The following is a 24,531-nucleotide window of genomic DNA, read 5'->3' as shown; positions in this document are numbered from 1 at the left end:
TTTGAGCACATTTATTTCCTGCATGTTAGAACCTGCAACAAGCATGTCATCTACATATAATAACAATATAATATAGCTGCCATCATTTTTCCTTTTGAGATAAACACAATGATGAGAGTGACATCTAGTATAACCTTGTTCAGACATAAACCTGTCAAATTTTAGATACCACTACCCTGGAGCCTGTTTTAAGCCATGCGAGCTCTTCTTCAACCTACACACTAGTTTCTCCTTCCCTTTTACCTCATATCCTTATGGCTGCTACCTATATATCTCTTCCTCCAAATTCCCATGGAGAAAGATTGTCTTTACATCTAACTGCTCAAGATGAAAACCTTCAGCTGCCACTACACTTAAAATAGTTCTGATTGAAGTCATTTTAACAATAGGAGAGAATATCTCATCAAATTCTATACCCTTTTTCTGTGCAAACCCTTTCACCACAAATCTAGTTTTATAGCTTTTTTTACCTCCATCTTCTTCCTTCAACTTGTAAACCCATTTATTCTGCAATTTTGTTTTACCTGCAAGCAACCTGACTAAGTCCCAAGTCTGGTTATGTGCTAAGAAGTCCATGTCTTCTTTCATGGCTTGCTCCCACATCTTCTTGGTTTCTACCTGCATTGCTTCTTCATAACATTCTGGTTTACCAGAATGAGTCAACAATACATAATATAATGAAGGAGAGTATTGTTCAACGAGTCTACTTATCCTGGTAGATATTCTAACACCACTTTCAAGTGTTTGAGGTGCTTGTTGCTGTTGTGGTTGTTGTTTTGGCTGTTGATCATTATGATTTTTAGGCACCGTCACTTTTCCTGTGATCTCGTCAAGCACTGTGTATTCTCCATTTTATTTTTCCTGTTTCTTTTCCTACAACTGATCCTTATACAAAACCTTTTCATTGAATATGGCATCTCTACTCCTAATTATCTTTTGTTTTTCATAATCATAAAAGTGATAACCAAAATCATTAACACCATATCCAATAAAGTTACATTTCTTTGATTTTGCCTCAAGCTTTGTTCTATTTTCTTTATTAATGTGGACAAAGGTTTCACAACCAAAAGTTTTTAAAAAAGAGTAGTTTACCTTTCTACCTGTCCATGCCTTCTTTGGAATACCACCATCCAAGGAACTTGAAGGCCCTCTATTTATTAGATAAACAACAATATCTACAACATCTACCCAAAATTGTAAAGAAAATCCTGCATGCAATCTCATGCACCTTGTACGCTCCATGATTTTCATATTCATCCTTTCTGACACACCATTTTCTTGTGGTGTTCCTGGAACTGTCTTCTCTCTACGAATTCCATTCTCTGAACAATACCTATCAAACTCTTTGCTGCAATATTCACCTCCATTTTCTGATGTGAGACCCTTCAACCTTTTTCCTATCTCATTTTCAACCAAAGTTTTCCATTTCTTGGAAGTATCAAATACATCAGATTTATTTCGAATGCAATAAATCCAAGATTTTCTGGTTGCATCATCAATAAAAGTAACATAATAACGAGAACCACTAAGAGATGATACTTGAGCAGATCTCCATACATCTGTATGCACAAGCTCTACTTTTTCACTCTTCTTTTCTTTCCCAACTCTAAGGAATCTGACTCTCTTCTATTTTCCATAAACACAATTCTCATAGAATTTTAAATCAGCATGCTTCAAACCTGGCAACAAATTTCTTCAGTGAAGAATTTGGATCCCCTTCTCACTCATGTGGCCAAGCCTATGATGCCATAATGCAGTATCTTCTCCTATAGATGTTAAAGCATTAACATAATTAGAAATATTATTGCATAAATACAATGTACCAACTTTTCCTCCTTTCATTATTACTAGGGATCCTTTAGTGACATTCCAGGTTTTATCTGTGAAAGTAGTTATGTAACCTTCACCTCCCAACTGCCCTATTGAAATCAGATTTTTCTTCAGATTTGGAACATGTCTTACCTCCTTCAATAGCCATCGATTTCCATTTTGTTTTTTTATGAAAACTGTACCCATTCCAATGATTTTACAAGGTTTATCATCACCCAATTGAACCTGTCCAAAATATCCTTGAACATAATTATAAAAATGTTTCCTATTAGGTGTGGGATGGAATGAGGCCCCTGAATCTACTACCCACGCATCACGAATATTTTGTAATGAAAGAATCAAATCATCTTGCAACACATCATCTGTTACATTCACTTCATGATTATTTTCGTGTTGTGCATCATCTTCTTTTCCCTTTCGAGACTTGTAGTCTTCCTTCAGGTGTACTTTCTTCCCACATTTCTAGCACACTACCCCTGATATAGACTTCGATATGCCTTTTCTTAACTTACTGCGATACCCAGGGCTCTTTCCTCTTTACATTTTTCTTCCCCTAGTCTTTATAGTCAAAGCATTACCTGATGTCTCACCGAAGCTTTTCCATCTCATTGCTTCGCTAAGGATTGCACCGAAAACATCATCAAACTTTAAAGTACTAGATCTAGAGGAAAAGTTACTGATGGCCATAACTAAACCATTCCAACTTTCTGGCAATGAGCAGAGAAATAACAAAGCCCTAACTTCATCATCAAAAGTTACCCCTACAAAACTTAACTGACTCATAACTGTATTAAACTCATGTAAATGATTAGCAGCAGATCCACCTTCTGACATTTTCATATTAAATAAATGCTTCATAAGAAATACCTTATTGAGGCAGAGGGTTTTTCATATAGTTCGGCCAATTTCAACATTAAACCCTATGTTGTCATTTCCTTTGAAATATTAAACACTATTGATGCTGCTAGGCACACCCGTATTGTTCCAAGTGCTTTTCTATCGAGAATATCCCATTATGTGTCTATCATACTCATCGGTTTCTTTGTCTCTCCTCTCAATGGTTGGTACAGATCTCTCTAGTACAACCATCTGCATCTTTCGCAGCTGGTAGTTTTGGCTGTTAAATTTTTTGACCATAAACCAACCATCTTCTGCCATTGCTCCCACTCAAACCCGGAACCCTTCTCTCCTGCGAGTTTATCAGCCAAAAAGACCTTCAGCTCTGATACCAGTTGTTAGAGAGTTATATATTATAGAGAAATGGAACACATAAAATATTGCAGAATATAAACACAGAAAACACATAAAACAAGAGAGACACAGATATACGCAGTTCACTCAGTTTGGGCTACACCCACGAAGAAATAGCCAGTCCTTCCTTTTATATTATCCAGCAAACTGAAGAGATACAACATATAACAGATCCACTGTAATTCCCTCTTCACTCTCAATCTCCTCTCTCTTCCTCACCTAGAATACAGACATGCGTAGACGCAATAAAATTCCCTCATATATAGTGAGGGGTTACCTTCTAGGGCAAAAAACCCTAAATTAAACATAACTTCTACCATCAGATCTCCACCTAATGAATGACCTAGATTGAATATGAAATTACAATGTTTTACAAGGAAAATTTACATATATTCTTAGCTTTGGGGGCACTGCCACTAATCCCCCCGCTAGGGGGGGCTCCCAAAAGTCGCAGCCGCAGCGAATATTTTACAGGAGACATTGCCACCGCGTTAGGAATTGGGGTCCAATGCGGTGATACCTTTGAATACTCAAGATAATCAGGCTCCACACCCAATATTTTTTTTATATGGATGTGAGGTTTGGAGTTGCAGTATATCTAGAGATTCATGGAGGAAGATTGAATTGATACAAAAACAATTTCAAACCTACCACCTCAATATTAAAGGAGATATTCCCTACCCTACGATCTTAATTGAATCTATTATTTTCCCCATTGAAAGCATGGCTATGATTAAGTATATCATGTATACGAATAAGATATACAACATGAAAGCCAAGAGTTTCCCCAAAAATGCTTGTAACTCTAGAAAAAATCCCCACCTTTGACTCAAGAAAGGGTGACATAAGGATGCCCAATATTGGTTAGACCATTGGCGGTTAAAGGAGAAGATAATCTTGGAGAACGAGGATAATACTAAAAATATTATTACTTCCAAATGCAAGGAAAAGTTGTGGAATGATAAGTAGTTAGGAAAGAGGAAGCTAAGGCACTATAAGGAGGAAATCAACCCCAACCTTGATAACCAAAGTTATCTTTCTGATTTGATTAGTGCTAAGAAGAAAATTAATATTGCGCAGATATGAAATAATTCTCATGAGTTCAAAGTGAAATCAGGCATTGGTCAATTCCCAAAACGCCTTGGGATGAAAGAGACTATCATATTTGTGATACTAAGAATATTAAAGATGAAAATCACTTTTTCTTAAATTGCGAGCTTTCTCTTAGTCACATGCATTCTAATTTTTAAAATCTTTTCCATACTACAGACCTTCATGACTTGTTAAGTAAACAAAATTATGACAACCTAGGTACACTACTTTCCGTTATTTTCGATCATAGAAATAAAATACTAAAGAATTTCAAATAATCTCTTACTTTATTAAGGCCTTAAACACCATACTGGTCTTAGTGGATGTTAATCATCATCATCATCATTTTTCTTAATTATTTGAAAAAAAAATCATTTTTTCTTAAATTTGAATTTAATAATAAATGTTATATATATTTTTAATATTACAAAGTAAATAGTAGTATTTTCATTAAGAGACGCTACGAAGCAGATGTTGTCAAGTAACATTACATTAAAAAAAAATTAGAGATATATGTGAGGGAATCATGAAGAATAAAAAAGAATATTGAAAATGTACATTCAGTTAATTTTTTTAACAAAAGACATATATATACAATAATATTAAATTTTTGAACAAAAAAATATATATACAATACTATTATATATATAACAAAAGGAAATTAAGCATGAACAAAATTCAATAAAATAGAAAGAAAATAACTTTTATTTAGTCAAGGAGTATCAGTGTTGAAACGTTCAATTAAGGCTTTTTACATTCTTAAAAAATTCTTAAACTATAGAATCTGTAATCAATAGTAATGAACTAAGACTATTTATGTATAAATTTTGCCTCCCTTAACATTGGGACAACAAACTCACCCAACTATAAAACTTATTAACACCCCATTTCTCGTTTCATTTTTATTTGATCCTTCAACTAGCATTACACATAAAATATTATATTAAGTTTTGTTTGTAATGTAAAAGATCATATATGATTGAGAGAAGAGAACGGAGACAAAAACCAGAGAATGGCGAAGGCGGGTCAGCTAGTTCATGAGGTGAAGAAGGCCCAATCCGATGCGGGTACCCTGAGGGTAGTACGGGCTGGTTATCAACATGATTTGCAAATCTCAGATCGCATGGCAAAGCTTGTAGCCAGTGATCCTACTGCGAGGGCCGATGTCTCTCGGCTTATTGGATCCGCAGGCCATGAAATCTACAAGAATAAAGACGCAGCTACGGCCCTTGCCTCTGTGATCAAGCGGCCCAACAATGATTTTTGTCCTTTGACATCTGGAAGCCGTGATGGAAAGGGGTTTGGTAGAGTGGCTGTTAGGGGCCCAGCTGCTTCAATCTTCCCTATCGACCCTTGCCAAACCGACTCTGTCAGATGCATGAACTAGATGGCAACGGTTTTTGGATCTGCAGGCATACCCATAGATTCTGCCGTTGAAGGAAAGAGACAGGGGTTGCATGGTACAGATCCGCCCTCCCCTGTCCAGAAATACTGCAGATCTGGCTCGGATCTAACCAATCTGGCCAAAAAAATCCAAAGCATGGGTACAGATCCTCTGCCTCCCACCGATCCAACGAGGGGCGGCATCAAACGATCGAAAGGGCGAACAGCGCTTGGAGGGACAGAGCCAGACGGTCTAGAAGCGATTCAAATTTTCATTAGAACCCTGTCAGGGAATACAATCTGCATGCAAATAAGAACAGGGATGCTGATAAAAAACATAAAGGATGAAATTCAAGAATTATCAGGCATACCAGCAAGCCTGCTGAGCTTGGTCTATGTAGGACACATTTTACACGAAGAATTTTCAGTGCAGCATTATGGAATAGTGAGAGATTCAACAATTTTTCTAAGTATGAGGCTGAGAGGAGGAAGCTTTGGATCTAGCTCAAAGGGCACAGGTTCGTTCAAGGATGTTGTCAAAGGAAAAGGGGAATCCACCAACAAGCCAGCGCCACCACAAGATCTGCCTGGTCCTTATATAGTGGAGCAAAGTAAGCAGAACCCAGTTCTGACAATCGATTTGCCGAAGGTAAACAACTTTCATGATGATCTCTCTTCCCTGGCAGTCATTTGTAGATTCAATGGCTTTTGGCGAAAAAGAGATGCTTTACTGCATTGGATCCATTCCACATGGACACCAAATTGTGACATCCTTTTATGCACAAAGGGTTTTTTTATTGTAAAATTTGACACAACCGAGGAAAAAGACCATGCCCTCCATGAGGGGCCATGGTTCTGGGCCAACGCAGGGGCTCTTTACGACCCCCTGGTTTTCAGGATTTGACCCCTCCTCTATGGTGGTCTCCAAAATGCCGGTCTGGGTAAGGCTACATAATCTCCCCGTTCACTTTTGGCTTCCCAAAGTATTTGAAGCAATGGGGAATGCAATAGGCAAATACATCAAGCAAGATGTCGAAAGAATTGCTAGATGCATTTACACTTTTACCAGAACCTGTGTCGAAGTTGACCTCAGTCAAGGGCTTCCTGACATCATCAACTTGATCCACAACAACTCCCAGTGAAAACAACCACTAGATTACGGAAACACGGCCTTCATGTTAGAAAATTATATATTACGGAGCAATGGAACACATAAAATATTGTAGAAATATAAACACAGAAAACGCAAAAAACAAGAGAGACACAGATATATGTGGTTCACCCAGTTTGGGCTACATCCACCCCGAATAGCCAGTCCTTCCTTTTTATTATCCAGCAAAATGAAGAGACACAACCTACAGCAAATCCGCTGTAATATCCTCTGTTTTCTCTCACAGTCTCACCTCTCTGTTTCTCGCTCACAGAATACACATCTATCTCACAGCCTCAAATACAATACCCTCATACAAAGAGAGGGGTTGCCTTCTAGGGCAAAAAACCCTAAACTAAACATAAGTTCTACCGTCAGATCATCCGCCTAATGAACGGCCCAGATTGACTAGAAATTACTATGCTTTTACAAGGAAATTTTACAGCTGTTTTTAGCTTTGGGGGCGCTGCCCCCGAAACCCCCCACCAGGGGGGGGGGCTCCCAAAGGTCGCAGCCGCCCCCCCCTGGACCCCCCCTGCAGCAAACATTTTACGGGCGGCGTTGCCGCCCCCATTTCGAGCTGGGGTCTATGTGGCGATACCTTTGAATATAGAAGATAATCAGGCTCCACACCCAACAATCTCCCACTTGGAGACTGATTGTAGCAACTCCACCGCTGCTCCATTTGCTGGACAATGACTCCTCTTTGGACCTGGTTGTTTCTCATCTTCATCGTCATCCTTGAAGACCAACTGAAACTGAGCATATTCTCAGTTTCTCCCTGGTTACAACTTTTGTTAGCATATTTGTAGGATTCTGGCTAGTGTGTATCTTTTCCAGCTTCAACTCTCCATCTTCCAACACTGATCGTATGAAATGGTACTTGAGCTGTATGTGTTTAGTCCTGGAATGAAATGCTGAGTTCTTTGCAAGATGAATGGCACTTTGGCTATCACTGTATAACGTGTCCATATCATGCTCCTTACCCAATTCACCCATAAACCTTTGTAACCAAATCATTTCTTTACTAGCCTCTGTAGCAGCAACATACTCTGCTTCTGTTGTTGAAAGTGCAACAACACTTTGGATTTTTGAAACCCAACTGACAGTTGTTCCTCCAACAGTAAATACATATCCTGTAGTGCTCCTCCTGTTATCTCTGTCACCTGCCATATCTGCATCAACATATCCTTGTAGGGAGATGTTTGAACCACCAAAAAATAATGCTTGATTTGTGGTACCTTTCAAATATCTGAGAATCCATTTCACTGCCATCCAATGTTCCTTTCTTGGATTGTTCATGTACCTGCTTACAACTCCCACTGCATGTGCAATATCAGGCCTTGTGCAGACCATTGCATACATTAAGCTTCCAACTGCTGATGCATATGGAACTTTAGACATATAATCCATGTCTTCTTGGGTCTTTCGGCACATTTCCTTGCTAAGTTTGAAATGGCTAGCAAAAGGTGTACTAACTGGTTTTGCATTGTGCATGTTAAATCTTTTCAACACCTTTTGTATGTACTCATTCTAAGACAATGTTAATTTACGATTTTTCCTGTCTCTAGTTATTCTCATACCAAGGATTTGTTTCGCAGCTCCCAAATCCTTCATTGCAAATGAATTTGCCAATTTTCTTTTGAGCACATTTATTTCCTGCATGTTAGATCCTGCAACAAGCATGTCATCTACATACAATAACAATATAATATAGCTGCCATCATTTTGCTTTTTCAAATAAACACAATGATCAGAGTGACATCTAGTATAACCTTGTTCAGACATAAACTTGTCAAATTTTAGATACCACTGCCTTGGAGCCTGTTTTAAGCCATACAAGCTCTTCTTCAACCTGCACACTAGTTTCTCCTTCCCTTTCACCTCATATCCTTGTGGCTGTTGCATATATATATCTTCCTCCAAATCACCATGGAGAAAGGCTATCTTTACATCTAACTGCTCAAGATGCAAATCTTCAGCTGCTACAAGACTTAATATAGTTCTGATTGAAGTCATTTTAACAACAGGAGAAAATATTTCATCAAAATCAATACCTTTCTTCTATGCAAACCCCTTCACCACAAGTCTAGCTTTATACCTCTGTTTTCCTCCATCTTCTTCCTTCAGCCTGTAAATCCATTTATTCTTCAATGTCGTTTTTCCTACAGGCAACCTGACTAAATCCCAAGTCTGGTTATGCATTAAGGAGTCCATCTCTTCTTCCATGGCTACCTCCCACTTCTTCCTCCTTTCAACCTGCATTGCTTCTTCATAACATTCGGGTTCACCGGAATCAGTCAGCAATAAATAATATAATGAAGGAGAGTATCGTTCAGGGGGTCTAATTATCCTGGTAGATCTTCTAACACCACATTCAGGTGTTTCGGGTGCCTGTTGTTGTTGTGGTGGTTGCTGTTGTTGTGGTTGCTGTTGTTGTGGTTGTTGATTATAATTATTTTCAGGCACCTTTACTTTTTCAGTGATTTCATCAAAAACTGCGTATTCCTTGTTTTCCTTTTCCTGTTTCTTTTCCTGCAACTGATTCTTATACAAGACCTTTTCATTGAATATTACATCTCTACTCCTAATGATTTTGTGATTTTCGTAATCATATAAGCGATAACCAAAATCATTAACAACATATCCAATAAAGGTACATTTCTTTGACTTTGCCTCAAGCTTTGTTCTATTTTCTTTATCAATATGGACAAAGGCCTCACAACCAAAAGGCTTTAAAATAGAGTAGTTTACCTTTTTACCTGTCCATGCTTCCTCTGGAACACCACCATCCAAGGAACTTGAAGGCCCTCTGTTTATTAGATAAACAGCAGTATCTACACCATCTGCCCAAAACTGTAAAGGCAATCCTGCATGCAATCTCATGCACCTTGAACGCTCCATGATTGTTCTATTCATCCTTTCTGACACACCATTTTCTTGTGGTGTTCTTGGAACTGTCTTCTCTCTGCGAATTCCATGCTCTGAACAGTACCTATCAAACTCTTTGCTGCAATATTCACCTCCATTGTCTGATCTAAGGCACTTCAATTTATTTCTTGTCTCAATCTCAACCAAAGCTTTCCATTTCTTGAAAGTATCAAATACATCAGATTTATTCTTAATACAATAAATCCAAGTTTTTCTAGTTGCATCATCAATAAAAGTAACATAATAATGAGAGCCACCAAGAGATGATACCTGAGCAGGTCCCCATACATCTGTATGCACAAGCTCTAATTTTTCATTCTTCTTTTCTTTCCCAACTCTGAGAAATCTGACTCTCTTCTGTTTTCCATAAATGCAATTCTCACAGAAGTCCAAATCAACATTCTTCAAACCCGGCAACAAATTCCTTGAGTGAAGAATCTTCATCCCCTTTTCACTCATGTGTCCGAGCTTATGATGCCATAATGCCGCATCTGCTCCTTTGGATGTTAAAGCATTAACAGAGTTAGAAATACCATTGCATAAATACAATGTACCAACCTTTTTGCCTTTTGCTATTACCAGGGCTCCTTTAGTGACCTTCCAAGCTTTATCTGTGAAAATTGTCACACAACCTTCACCGCCTAACTGCCCTGTTGAAATCAGATTTTTCTTTAGATCTGGAACATGGCTTACCTCCTTTAATAGCCATTGGTTTCCATTCTGCTGTTTTACAGGAACCTTACCCATTCCAACGATTTTACAGGGTTTATCATCACCCAGACGAACTTGTCCAAAATCTCCTTGAACATAGTCATGAAAGTATTTCTTATCAGGTGTGGCATGGAATGAAGCCCCTGAATCTACCACCCAAGAATCAGTAATATTTTCAAAAGAAAGAATCAAAGCATATTGTAACACCTCACCTGTCACAATTGCTTCATGATTGTTTTCTTGCTGTGGATCTCCTTCTTTTCCCTTCTGAGATCTACAGTCTTTCTTTAGGTGTCCTTTCTTTCCACATTTCCAGCACACTATCCCTGATCTGGACTTGGATCTGCCTTTCCTTGATTTACTGCGATATCCTGAGCTCCTTCCTCTTTCCATTTTTCTTCCTCTAGACTCTACACTCAAAGCATTTCCCGATGTCTCACCAGAGCTTTTCCGTCGCGTTTCCTCGCTAAGTATAGCACCAACAACATCATCAAACTTTAAAGTACTAGATCCATAAACAGAGTTACTAATGGCCATTACCAAACCATTCCAACTTGCTGGTAATGAGCACAAGAATAACAGAGCTCTAACTTCATCATCAAAGTTTACCCCTACAGAACTTAACTGACTTGTAACTGTATTAAAATCATTTAACTGATTTGCAACAGATCCACCTTTCGACATATTCATATTAAATAACCGTTTCATAAGAAATACCTTGTTTGAGGCCGAGGGTTTTTCATATAGTTTCGACAACGTCTGCATCAAACCCTCTGTCATGGTTTCCTTCGAAATGTTGAAGGTGACTGATGCAGCAAGGCACAACCGTATTGTTCCGAGTGCCTTTCTATCGAGAAGGTTCCATTCTTCGTCTTTCATACCCGTCGGCATCTTTGTTTTTCCGCCCAATGGTAGGTATAGATCTTTCTGATACAGATAATCTTCCATCTGCATCTTCCACAGCGAGAAGTTTTGGCCGTTAAATTTCTCGACCCTAAACTTACCATCTTCCACCATTGCTCCCACTCGAACCAAGAACCCTTCTTTCCTGCGAGTTTATCAGCCAAATAGACCTTCGGCTCTGATACCATTTGTTAGAAAATTATATATTACGGAGCAATGGAACACATAAAATATTGTAGAAATATAAACACAGAAAACGCACAAAACAAGAGAGACACAGATATACGTGGTTCACCCAGTTTGGGCTACGTCCACCCCGAACAGTCAGTCCTTCCTTTTTATTATCCAGCAAAATGAAGAGACACAACCTACAGCAAATCCGCTGTAATATCCTCTGTTTTCTCTCATAGTCTCACCTCTCTGTTTCTCGCTCACAGAATACACATCTATCTCACAGCCTCAAATACAATACCCTCATACAAAGAGAGGGGTTGCCTTCTAGGGCAAAAAACCCTAAACTAAACATAAGTTCTACCGTCAGATCATCCGCCTAATGAATGGCCCAGATTGACTAGAAATTACTATACTTTTACAAGGAAATTTTACAGTTGTTTTTAGCTTCGGGGGCGCTACCCCCGAAACCCCCCGCCAGGGGGGGGGGCTCCCAAAGGTCGCAGCCGCCCCCCCCTGGACCCCCCCTGCAGCGAACATTTTACGGGCGGCGTTGCCGCCCCCATTTCGAGCTGGGGTCCTATGTGGCGATACCTTTGAATATAGAAGATAATCAGGCTCCACACCCAACACTTCAGATGCCGAGGATGTCAACAGACAGGTCATCTCCGTAATAACTGTCCTCAAGCCAAAAAGGAAATCAGAAGGAACAAGAAACAAGCAAAAAAACCAAGAGGCTGGCAAAATACAGTGAAGCCAGAAGAAGAAACAGAAGACGAGGAGGAAGGCAATCCCCCACCTGCACATGACGATGACCCAATGGGAGGCGAAGCTGCAGTATCCCCTCCCATAGCACCTAATCAAGTTCACATGTCGTCAAAGGCTCCACAGCTCCACCCAAATCAGGCAGAGAAGATAAACGATGACCAGAACATGGGAGGGATAAAGCGGCACCACCAATCAGACACATCAGATTCAGACAAGGAAGCAGGCTCGCAAAATGCTGAAACACAGTTAGTCATAGCCTTGATCGAGCCCACCTAAGGAGAGTGGCGCACGGTCGAAAAGAAAAAAGGAAGAAAAACTTGAAGCGCGAGTTTTACTCACTTATGAAATTCAGTTTTTCTTGCTTCCACTACTCTCCCTCTCTCTCTCTCCATTCTTTTCTCATCATTTTTTGCATGTTAAGTCATGTAACATTGCGTAGGGTGCCATGGCACTGGAGCCCATTGGGCAGCTTATGGGAATGCATCATGCATCTACAATTGTAACTTTTCATTTTTTAAATAAAAGGTTACAAATTTTTCCACTGGAAAAAAAAAAGATCATATATGATTAATTGCCAAAACATGATACTCATTAAACACAGTAAATTCTTATTAGTTGTAAAATTTTGCCTGAAATTGGAATAGTTACTGAACTAAAATGTTGCAAATAATTAGTCACTATTAAAAATAATTGGTACGAAAATAATTAATCATGGTTAAAAATGTTTTTGAGTTAATTTTTCTCGAACTAAAAAATAATAAGTATTTTTGGTATATAAACCATCATATATCCACCTTAACTCTGGATCTACCAAGCTCCTAGAGGGATCAAATATCTTAAGGCACAAACCTCTTTTTTAGTGTAAAACCTGAGGAAATTATGGCACGTCAAATGATTCGATCTCTCACAGCTCTTGTCAGATCTAGAGTTAAGATAGATTTTGTTGTTCTATTCTTTGAATTGTCATCTTCTGAGTCATCATCTTCAATGAAGTAAATATTCAAAATTTCACAGAACTTAAACACACACAAAAATTGTTCATTTTGGAACACTAAGGGGATTCGAACCCAAACACAATCACAAATGCAAATAAAATTAAAAAAATAGCCATGCATTAGATTAAATTCATCTTCGGGTTTGAGTTGTTTTGGAAATTTATAATTAAGGAAATTAAAAATTAAGACTCTAAACTAGACTCCCTCCATAGTGTCATCTACGTCCACACTCATCTGAGTTATTGTTGGTGTTCTAAATTTATTTATTTTTTATAGTTTTTTCAATTTTGAATGAATATATTTGTCTCCATTTATGTTTATGGGTTAAGAATTGATTGGATTCTTCAATTTTGATTCAATTCTTATTGCTTAACCTTACACAAGTGTCTATGAATTTTATAAATGATTAGTATCAAATCATTTGAGGCTACTTTTGATATCAGAGAAAGAATTTGGTGTGGATTTATTGGTTTATGGAGTACCATGTAGGTTCAAGAGTTGTTGTGTGTGCTACACAAAACTTTGTGAATATAGTTTTGAGCTATGTAGATACTTCAATGAATTTCCTCTACCATTTATCAAATCAAAGTTTCTTCCCTATGAGCCAATTTGGCCTTCAAAAACCATTAAACATTGTTTACATAAACAAAAATAAAATCAAAATTAACCTCACATTATAGAATTATCCTAGGTGGTCGGGACGGTGCAATATTGCCCTCTGCACCCGCGCTCGATACATGCCATACATGTTGGGTTGATGTGCGCAACATATGTAAGGATTATGTTCGGTTGCTATCAGATGACGCAACATCTATACGATTATGGTATCATGCTATATCATATTGTATCATGTTGTAATATATTATATGGGCTTAATATAAAGCTTCTACAGAGGGTCTTACGCCCCCTCATTTAAAAAAAAAAACATGACAAATAGTTGTGATACGAAATAGTCACTGCATCTAGCACTAATTAATTGATCAAGAGAGTGCTTGTTGTGAATTTTCATTTTTCATGTGCAATACCTATTCTTTCATTTCTGGAAAGATTTCTCCAAACAACTAGTCATTTTCTCATATATACGTTATTAAATCCTTATTCGAGAGTGTTTTTCACACTTGCATTTTCTCTTTATTTCCACCTTCGCACAACTTCTTTTCAAAAATTAGTAACCCTTTTTTTATTCATAACTTTTATCTATTTTAGCTACTATTTATTTAGTGTGAAACTATTCGTAGAGCATATTTCTTTATCTGCACGATGAAACTTACAAAACAATTTCATCATTTAAGAAACTCGCAAATGTGAATTGGAAAGCGGTAATGGTGAATCATTAATGTGGGATTCACATTTCATTTTATTATTCTAGATTTGTTATATGTCATTATTATCATTTCCACAAATGCATAACGAAATTGACCTCGTGACATCTTATTTCAGGCAACAAATATTTTTCCACACAACTAGTCATTTTGTCATTTAAGCTCTCAAGCTTCCATGGTATGCACTTCCAAATTCAATCAGCTAAGTTAAACCAATATCAAAAGGCATTACAATTAAAAATATCCTATGAATTTTCCTTATTCTGCACAAATTTTGTACATCCATTTGTTCTCTACATAACCTTTGCACACGAATAACCACCTTTCCACAACTCCTTCACTAGATAATAATTAAAAGTTCCATTGTACAGAAGAAGATTTCAAACTTTCATTATACGGTTGTCCTTGCCTCTACCACTATTTAATTGATTCTCCTTGCCTAAATTTTTTCACCCTACGTTCATATTAAAGGATTTTGTTTTCAATAGTTTAGTATGAATATTTTATTATTATGTTATTGATAATATTTTAATTTTAAGTAATTAGGCATATGTTTGAAAGTGTAGATGAGTTATATCGTGTTGATAAATATTTCAATGTGTGGATCACCTCACTTACCAGAAAAGGATTCTTATTGTCAATTTTTTATTTAGTATTAAATAAGGCATATTTTCTCGATAACATTGACTATGATTACATTATTTAATTCATTATATATTTTAGTATTAAAAATGCACACTTTATGCTTATCTTATTTTGGGTCCACAAATCTTTGTTAGCACAACTAGTAGTTTTTTCATTAAATATCTCAAGCTTCCATTGTATGCACTTCTGCATTCAACCAACTGAATTCAAACCAATATCAAAATGCATTACAATCAAAGGCTCCCCTGGATTTTCCTCATTCCACATAAATTCCAAACATGCATTTGTTCTCTGCATAACCTCCACACATGAATAACCATCTTTTCACAACTCCTTCCCTAGATAATAATTAAAAATTCCATTGTACAGAAGAAGCTTTCAAGCTTTCATTGTGTAGTTGTCCTTGCCTCTACCACTATTAACGAATTATCTTTGCATAAATATTTTCTGCCTAGGTTCACATTAAAGGATTTTGTTGCCAATAATTTAACATTAAAAATGAATACATTATGCTTATATTATTGATTATCTTTTAATTGTAAATAATTAGGCACATGTGTGGAAGTGTAGATGAGTTGTATTTTGTAGAGAAAGATTTCAATGTGTGGATCACCTCACTTAGCACAAAAGGATTTTTGTTGCTAGTATTTTATTTAGCATTAAATAAGGGATATTTTCTCAATAACATTGTCTATGGTTAGATTATTATTTAATTGATTATAGATTTTGGTATTAAAAATTCCTGTCATATGCTTATCTTATTTATAATGTCTTAATTTGTGCGGAAGTGAGAAGGAAGTTCATTTTGCAGATGAAAATTTCATATAAGATAAATAATGTGTATCTTCTTGTCTCTACAACTAATTAAGCGAATTTTGAATTTCACCCACATTTTTTTCTTGGTGCATGGATAGACTATACTAGAGAAAGTAGCTATTTTAGTAAGCTACTAACGTATATAAAGTTATTGCTAATATTGTAATTGTAAATATTTCAAATATTTCGAATATTTGTTTGTTCAAGCTCTTGTGAAAAGGTGCTCTTTGTGTGGATCTACGTAATTTGTACTAACTACTAATATTATTGCTCATATTTTAGTTATAACTACTGCTATTTAAGTGATTATGTACTCAACCGCATTAATATTGAATGTGGGTGTGGTTGTGAGTTCATATTTCGCCCACATTTTTGTTTCGGACCATGTATGTTCTTCCCTGCTTGCTCCGCAAAATGACGTCTGCAAAGGTTCATCTGCACATGTTATAATTTTATCTTTATGTTAATATCTTTGAATATGTTTCAAAATAAGGCAATTGTGCAGAAGTGCATAGGAAGTCCATTGTGCGGAAGAAGCTTCCAATGTACGGATGGTTTCACTTGGCACTCAAGGTTTTTATTGCTAATGTTTTAGTATTAAACAATGCATATTTCATGTTCACAATAAAAATGAAGCAATTAATGGACTTATATGATATTTTTGCTAATATTTTAGCGATAAATAATGCATATTCCCCTCTCTCTGCAACTAATTAAGTTGGGTCTACATTTATTCTACATTTTTGTCTTAACCCATGCTTGTTCTGCACTGGTTTCTCCACATGATGATGTCTACAAAACCTCCTCTAAAGACACTATATCTGGGGACATATGTGAAGTTGTTTCAAATACTTTTAAGTGTAAATAATGCTTATTTTTTAATATTTCAAATATCTATTTGTTTAGGCTCTTGTGGAAGTGCTCTTTGTGCTGATTTCTACATTTTGAACTATTTTCTAATATTATAGCTCATATTTTAGTTATAAATAATGCATATCGGTGGTTAATTTAGTAAAACGTAGGTCATTTGGTAATTTGAGAAGAAAAAATACACCTTTGTATAGCTTTGACTATGAAAACTTTGCACCAAATGATTTTATTGTTAATATTATTGCTAATACTTTTATTATAGATCATGTATATCAGTAACCAATTGAGTAAAATTTGTGCAAAATGCACACAAATTTATGTACAAAACCGCATTCATTGAACACAAGTTTTTTTTATGCGAAGGAAGTTTAATGTACATAGAAAGTATTTTTGTGCAAAACTCGACCCTTCACACTAAGAGATTTTATTGCGAATATTTTAGATTGGCAAGTTTAATTTTCGCATCATTGGGAAAATTCACAGTCTGCACTCAAATGATTTAATCAAATGTTAACTCATGTGGACTGTTGCTAGCAATATATTTTTTTTAATTTTAATAAATAATGCAATATAGGATATAAACAATTTTTCAAGGCATATGTTTGAATAAAAATGAAAAAAAGTTGTGATAAAATCAATATAGACAAGTACATTTGAGTGAAAAATAGTTCATGTAGTTCAGTTTGTGAATAGTGACTAATCCACAACGTGCTTGTATTCAAGACATAGGCATTAAAATAATTTTTTTTCAAGAAGATCAAAACTAATTTAATTTAATTCACATCTATGATTTTTGGATTTATAGTTTTTTAAGTACAGTATTCCATGTGTAGAGCTTTGACTGCATAGAAGAAAGTTGTTGTGCTAAGTGGAACTTTTCAATGTAATATTCTATTATTAAGATACATATGTCTACGATGTTAAACCATTTCCAAATGTTCAATTTCGTTTAAAGAAAAAACAAAACACTAATTATAATAGAAAAGTTGAATGCATATTTTTGGAAATTTATAGAAAACACTATGTCAGAATAAGATATCAATGGGAGTGACCATAACTTATATGTATACGAGAGAATATTCAAAACATGGTCCCCAATGACAAAATTGATAAATAGAATCGCAATTGTCCAAAGAAAAATGTAAAGTAAATGGATTTGTTGTAGCGGATATTGGTGTTTCCCTTCCTTGAATGATAATTGCAACTAGAAAAAACCATTTGTAAGATGTATTACGAGTCCATGAATCATTGAAGAAACAAATTGACCATTCTTTTAATGTAGTCCTTGTTGGGGGCAACTGTGACTTCTATTTTCACATTTTTGGTGAAAATCACTTTTTCAATTGCTTTGGTGTCTTCCTACAATTAAACAATCGACCTTGCATTCTACTTATTGACCTTGGAAAAAGTAATTAACCATGTGTCAATATGTTCTGTAGTAAAATCAATGATGTTATCAAACTCTCTTGCCACTTTCTGTGTTTTCTTATGTAATTGAGTTTGTAACATTTCATTTCAAATTAACTCAGAATCCTGTAGCATGCCCAGAACATCTAAAACATTTATAACAAGCATTTACCTGAAATATGCATCATCTCATATTTTTGATAGTTGACTACAAGAAAACTTAATATTCTCAAGTGTAGAGACCCTTTACACTCATCCACCTTCAAATTGCTTCACTCATTCAACATTTGGTAACTGTTGGTTTTAATTTTCGAAATCAGAGAGTATTCCTAGCCTACACTTAAAAATATTTAACTCATTGTCAATGAATTTCTTATCTTCTGTAAGATTACCATTAACCAAGTTCGTAAGTTTTTTCATTTTCTATAGCAAACATGTTAAATAAAAATTTTCTTTCCATGCATCTTCAATAATTGATAATATTTGGCATGTGTTGTCAAGGATATATGTCTTCGCTACATTAAGAATATTCACAACGTTGTTAAATGTGTGTGGTGTTGCAAAAGTAGGACTTGACAATGAAGGTGATCGTACTATTAGTGGAGTCATTAAGAGAGGAACTGGATTTGCAATGTCTTGTAGTTCTTTTAATTTCCTTTTCAACATATGATTTTCTGTAAGCACGTTGGTAACACTTTCAGTAATTGAATCATTGGTAGATTGTTGCAATACCATGAGCCCCATCATATCAACTCCATACAGATTAATATCCACATGTTCTTGATTAATCATCTTTTCACTTTCAAGCTTTACCTTTTCAACTCTCAATTTTTTATTGGTCTTGTCATACCTTTCATTTTTTAATGTGATAGGAAATTCATAGAAAATAATGTTCTCTTATGCGATTTGCTCCATTATTTTCTAATTCTCTGCTAAACTACCAACAACCTAGTTAAGTTATCCATTACTATCACATTCTATGTCTCTAACTTGTTGAATGCTTTCTCTATTGATGACACTTTTGGACTTGGGTGTTTGAACTATATGTCTTTGGTCTTGAAATAATTTATGAAAATTATCTTGCTCATCTCAATGACTTACTAATTGACTAGTAAACATTTTTACATAACCAAGATTTTTTCTTTTTGCTTGAGTTTTGGATGATATATCACCAATAACATGTGTGAAATTTGAATATTTTTGTGCAAGATTGATTGAATTTTTGTTATGTTTTTCCTCATCTATTCTTTGGGCGTCCATTGTCTATATTTGATTCTTGATTCCCTACAAATTTAATAAACTATGTGTTTTGTAATCATATTTTATTGAAGATTATGACATGCAAAAATTATATTGGTTCTTTCTTCACATGTAATTTAAGCTATTAGGGAAAAGAAAATACATTTACTAGAGGAAAAAGAGTGACTTGATAAGGTTCAATGAGAAAATACAAATATCGAAAAAAATGGTAGAGTTCTCATGTTCATAAAATGCATAATGAGAAAATATAGATCCCTAAACAAATATGCAAAAAAATAAATACATTGTTGATAGAATTGCGAAAGAACCTAAGCAATTGAGAAAAAGAATTTTTGAATACTACTAAATAAACTAAGAAGTGATACCAGGAAATTATTTGCTAGAGAAAATGTCTATGTTTCTATTATTTTCCGTTGGCAGATGGAAATATTTCTTTGTTCATTGTATAATTGCAAATAACATGATTCATTTATCTCCTACATATATTTGTCTCCAATGGCGCATAAATTTGCAACTTGTTCTTGTAGTCACAATATCCAATTGTTGCTATTTTTTGTGTGTAAACTACTAGATACAACACTCATAATAAATAACAATTGAAAATATCAAAGCTAACATTTACAGGAAGTAATAGAAATAAGTATTGATATTGCAAAACCATATTCTCCACTAACTGCATATTTTTTTCTTGATTTAATATCATTGAAATACGTGTCATACAAACAAAATTTGTGATACAATATATGACCATTGTGTACCTGTATTATGTTATGAAAGGTTTTTCGATGCATTTTCTAGCTTAAATTGCAAAAACAATGTTAATAATCTCTTGGATTCACGATTATGGATTGAAATTTATGCACAATATGACAACCATACATGTTTTTGAAACAACTAAATGCATATATGAAATAATAATAACAACTCATAACAATTATGAAAAATAGATTTCAAACAGCCAACAATAACTGTTAGCAATTGTAAATGAATATCATGCGTAGACGTGTTTCGCTATGCCTATAATGAATTGATTTAGTTACTGAGTTTGCCCCCACTAGTAAATTGTTGACGATTTGTTTTATTTTGATACTGACAAATCTAATTGTTTAGCGAGGCCAAAAAATTGTCTAGAAGGTTTTTTTTTGGTGGAATTGAAGTTTGACAATTGTAACCCAGGTTTCCCAAAATTTTCTCTGAGATTTTGGCAAAAATCATGAAAAAGTTCCCACAATTTTTCGAGCAAATTTATCACCTCAGTAGTCAACTCTATTGCCACAATTCATTCCCGCGTGTTGCATATACATTTTTTCATGATTTCTGACAAGGGTTTTCATTTACTCAGGTCATTAATCATGATTAATGGTGTGATGTTAGTAGTCCGCAATGCCATTCTTCCTTAGCCGATTTCAGATTCAAATTTGATTTATTGACACATTTAACACTTTCAATAAATATCAATTGAAAATTTCAAAGAAAACATTAGTGGTAGATGGTGAAATAAATCTCAAAATTCGAAAATTATTTGTTTTCTTACTTTGGTAATGATTATTTCTTTAATGTTGTTGATATACTTGTACTAAATGACACGAATGTACAAAATACAATAAATATGAGATCATTATGATCATCTACACTATGTTACTAGTATTCAATATGATGGTACAAGAATAACGTGTAGTGAAACAAGGCACAATTGATCATCCAGAAAAATGCCAAAACATTTTACATTTAATATTGTAATAAAGGCCCTTAATTAATTATTTTATGGACACTAAAGCATTTCGCTACACATTGGAATATAAATTGCTCCACACAATAGTCAGTATCTTTTTTATTTAGATAAATACTAGATAAATCTTTGGGAACAATCAAAGCATTGTCAAACATTCATTTGTTGTTGGAAATGTGAAACCATTTACAAATAGCTACTTATGTATTCAATAACATGGTTTGGTGGACACAATCGAATAAATCCGAATATGCATTTTTCCTTCACACATGCTTATTTTGAACATAATCTAATCCACACGGTAATCTCAAGAGAACAAAAACACCCGCGCATAACTTCTACCACACAATATAGTAATTAGATTCAATGCTATTAAATAATTTTTATTACAATCGCATAATAAATTGTTCATCCTTCTTTGTAATTACAACCTAATGATTTCAAATATTTTCAAAAGCATGGTGTTTCAAATATGTGCAGAAGGATGGTGTGTAGAAAAAGCAACATAAAATTTTGCATTCATTTGGTCTTCAACGTTGCTCCACACAGTGAAAGCCCCACACAAGGGCTCATGAAGTATGGCCATGTTAACTTTAATACAGTTTGTGTTCCAATGTGAATTTTTTTTTCTTTGCACTAAGTACTTTGGACTCTATATATTTTGTCTAAACACCTACAAAAGTGCTAGTTGGATGAAAATAGTAATTGCAGAAAGATCAAAAACATGTACAATATCAAATATCAATTATCAATCGTAGTGTTGTTTATTTTAATGGGTTATAGAGAAATTAATATTCATGTTTATGAGATACGGTATCTCGTAACCATCATAATAATATCAAATAATGTATAAATCGTTGAAAAAATTCTCTACGTTCCCAATGAAGAAACATGGTATTCGCACCTAGCATGCAAAAATTAGTTAAAAGAAAGTACTACTGTTAATATCCATTTAGTAAATCCACACACAATGACGTTATTATAGCTAGTTGCAATGATATAGATAGGGTTGTATCTATAAATATAATAAGATACACTTTTCAATATCTATTTAGTGAATTAAAGTATATATTTCTTTTAATACACTAGTATTTGGCATTCGATTCAGTTGTTATGGATTAGAGAAAAAGATATGAGGATTGGCTAGAAGTGTTGTTGTTGTTGGTGTTGGTGCTAGTGTGCCCCTTGTTGCTATAGTTGGTGCTAGTATTTCTAGTGTACTAACGAGTAGCTTGTATCTGTACATAATCATTGAGAGAAATTAGTGAGAGAAAAAGAACATGTGGAGAAAGTATAGTTAACGAATTAGAGATTAGGCCCATAATATTTGTCGACTAAATGGTACAATGTGACTATAGTGAGAATGAAATATGGATATGGATGGCCTGTTTTTTTTTTTAGTAGTCAATTTCAAAGTACTATTTGGTATTAGCTTGCTGGGAATATTTCTGTAGAGTGGTTGTGAATATAGAAAACCAATGTTTATTTTATTATTAGTAGACTGTACAAAGCGTGGGGGTTAGTTATGAATTTTCTATGCAATTCTGCATATATTCATTATTGTTTTCTTATCTTCATTGTCTTTGTTATTATTATTATACGTTTTATTGATATTATTAATTATGAACATTTTTCACAACTACAAAAATAGCTATGCAAAGAAATTTTTGTGGGAAACTGGTTCTCTATATAAATCATGAGTGGAGAAGAACAAATGCATGTGCATAATCATAAATAGTTTTGCATGCCTCAATTACAATGTTAATTATTGCTTTGAGTGCAATTCAATTTTGATACTCATATTTTTTTATTCGAGATATTCTTCCCACAAAGTTGTCATTGTAACATTTAGAAAATGTAATTAGTATTATTTAGGACTACTACTTGCAAATATTATTATCATTGTATTTATATTCGAGGACATCAGCAAATTTGCAAAGAAGATAATATGAGAAGCTGTAATTCTACAGTCGAAAGTGCATTTTTACTTTGTCGAAAGAAATTTCACAAAATGAATTTTTTATTATTTATTTGGTGAACTAATTTCCTTTAATGTTGAATAATACGAGTACAATAACCAAATGTGAAATTATCTAATCCAAAATTGGCAAATAAAAAAATAATTTTACACAATGAATGTACTGAATTATCCTAATACCGATTTCTTAAAACGTATGAAACGTATCTACCATAAATACTAGAAAAAACACAAGATTGATGACAATCACTACTTAATGAATATCATTAAAATCGATAGTAGAAAAATGTCATTTTATATCATTAATAACAATTGTACTTAAATGTCATTTCGTATATGATTTTTTAAATTATGACAAAACTAAAGAAGTTGAAATTTCTTTGCAAAAATGAAAGGATGAGTGTGGAGTTGGAAGCAAAGATTTCAATATAAGGAATACAAAATAATTTCATACATTAGATATCCATTCTTGTTATTTGTGAAAACAATCTGTTAATGTTAATTTTCTATAGTCTACAAATAAGAGAACATAAAAAGTTACAAATATTGGTCAAAGCTAGATGACAATATTCAAACACAAAAATGGCATTTGTTATTGGTTTATAACAAACTAAAATACGCCATTCCTATAGCAACAATTGTAGTCAAGTTAAAATTATAATTACCATAGTTCGTGTAGCAACAAATATATCTAGGTTCAATTTTAATTACCATAGCTATGATTAAAATAAACATCAAAAGTGAAACATATTTCTGATAGTATAAAGTAGATACTAAATATCCATTTTCATCTCTATCAAAAAAAGAAAAATTATATTCGAATTATTCACAAAATTGATAAAAAAATGTCAGAATTCGCACATAGGAATGAGTTTTTAACAATAAGATATACACTTTGAATAGAAATAATACTATACAACTACTTGTTATAGGCCATTTTGTCACATCCAACCAATGAACCTCCTAAAGGGATCAATCAACATCCTATTCCCTGTTGTCACCATCTTGCATAAATCCCTAAGCATGTTCCCTTCATCCCCCATAATTTTAGCCCTAAAATGCATCATCTAAGCCAGTTTTAGGACCAACTCTCTAGGTATGCCTACTGGCATGCAATCACCTACAATTTGCTCCATTGTGGCCTACATTGGTCACTAGCAGGTTGCTTCTCTTTGAACATATGTTGCTTCTATAAATCTAGGAGAATGATCGGGATTCTAAAAGCTTTCACTTCTAGGAGTTTCCAAAAGTTGTTTCAACCACTTAACTTGGATAAAACATTCAGATCCTATCCTTCCCTACTTTGGAGTTTTCATCAC

The sequence above is a fragment of the Pinus tabuliformis genome, chromosome 5_2 (assembly GCF_031772625.1).
Source record: "Pinus tabuliformis cultivar Carrire ecotype Pingquan chromosome 5_2, CPIR1, whole genome shotgun sequence".
Lineage (NCBI taxonomy): Eukaryota > Viridiplantae > Streptophyta > Pinopsida > Pinales > Pinaceae > Pinus > Pinus tabuliformis.
The sequence above is the reverse complement of the archived record's forward strand: the minus strand, read 5'-3'. Positions refer to the sequence as shown.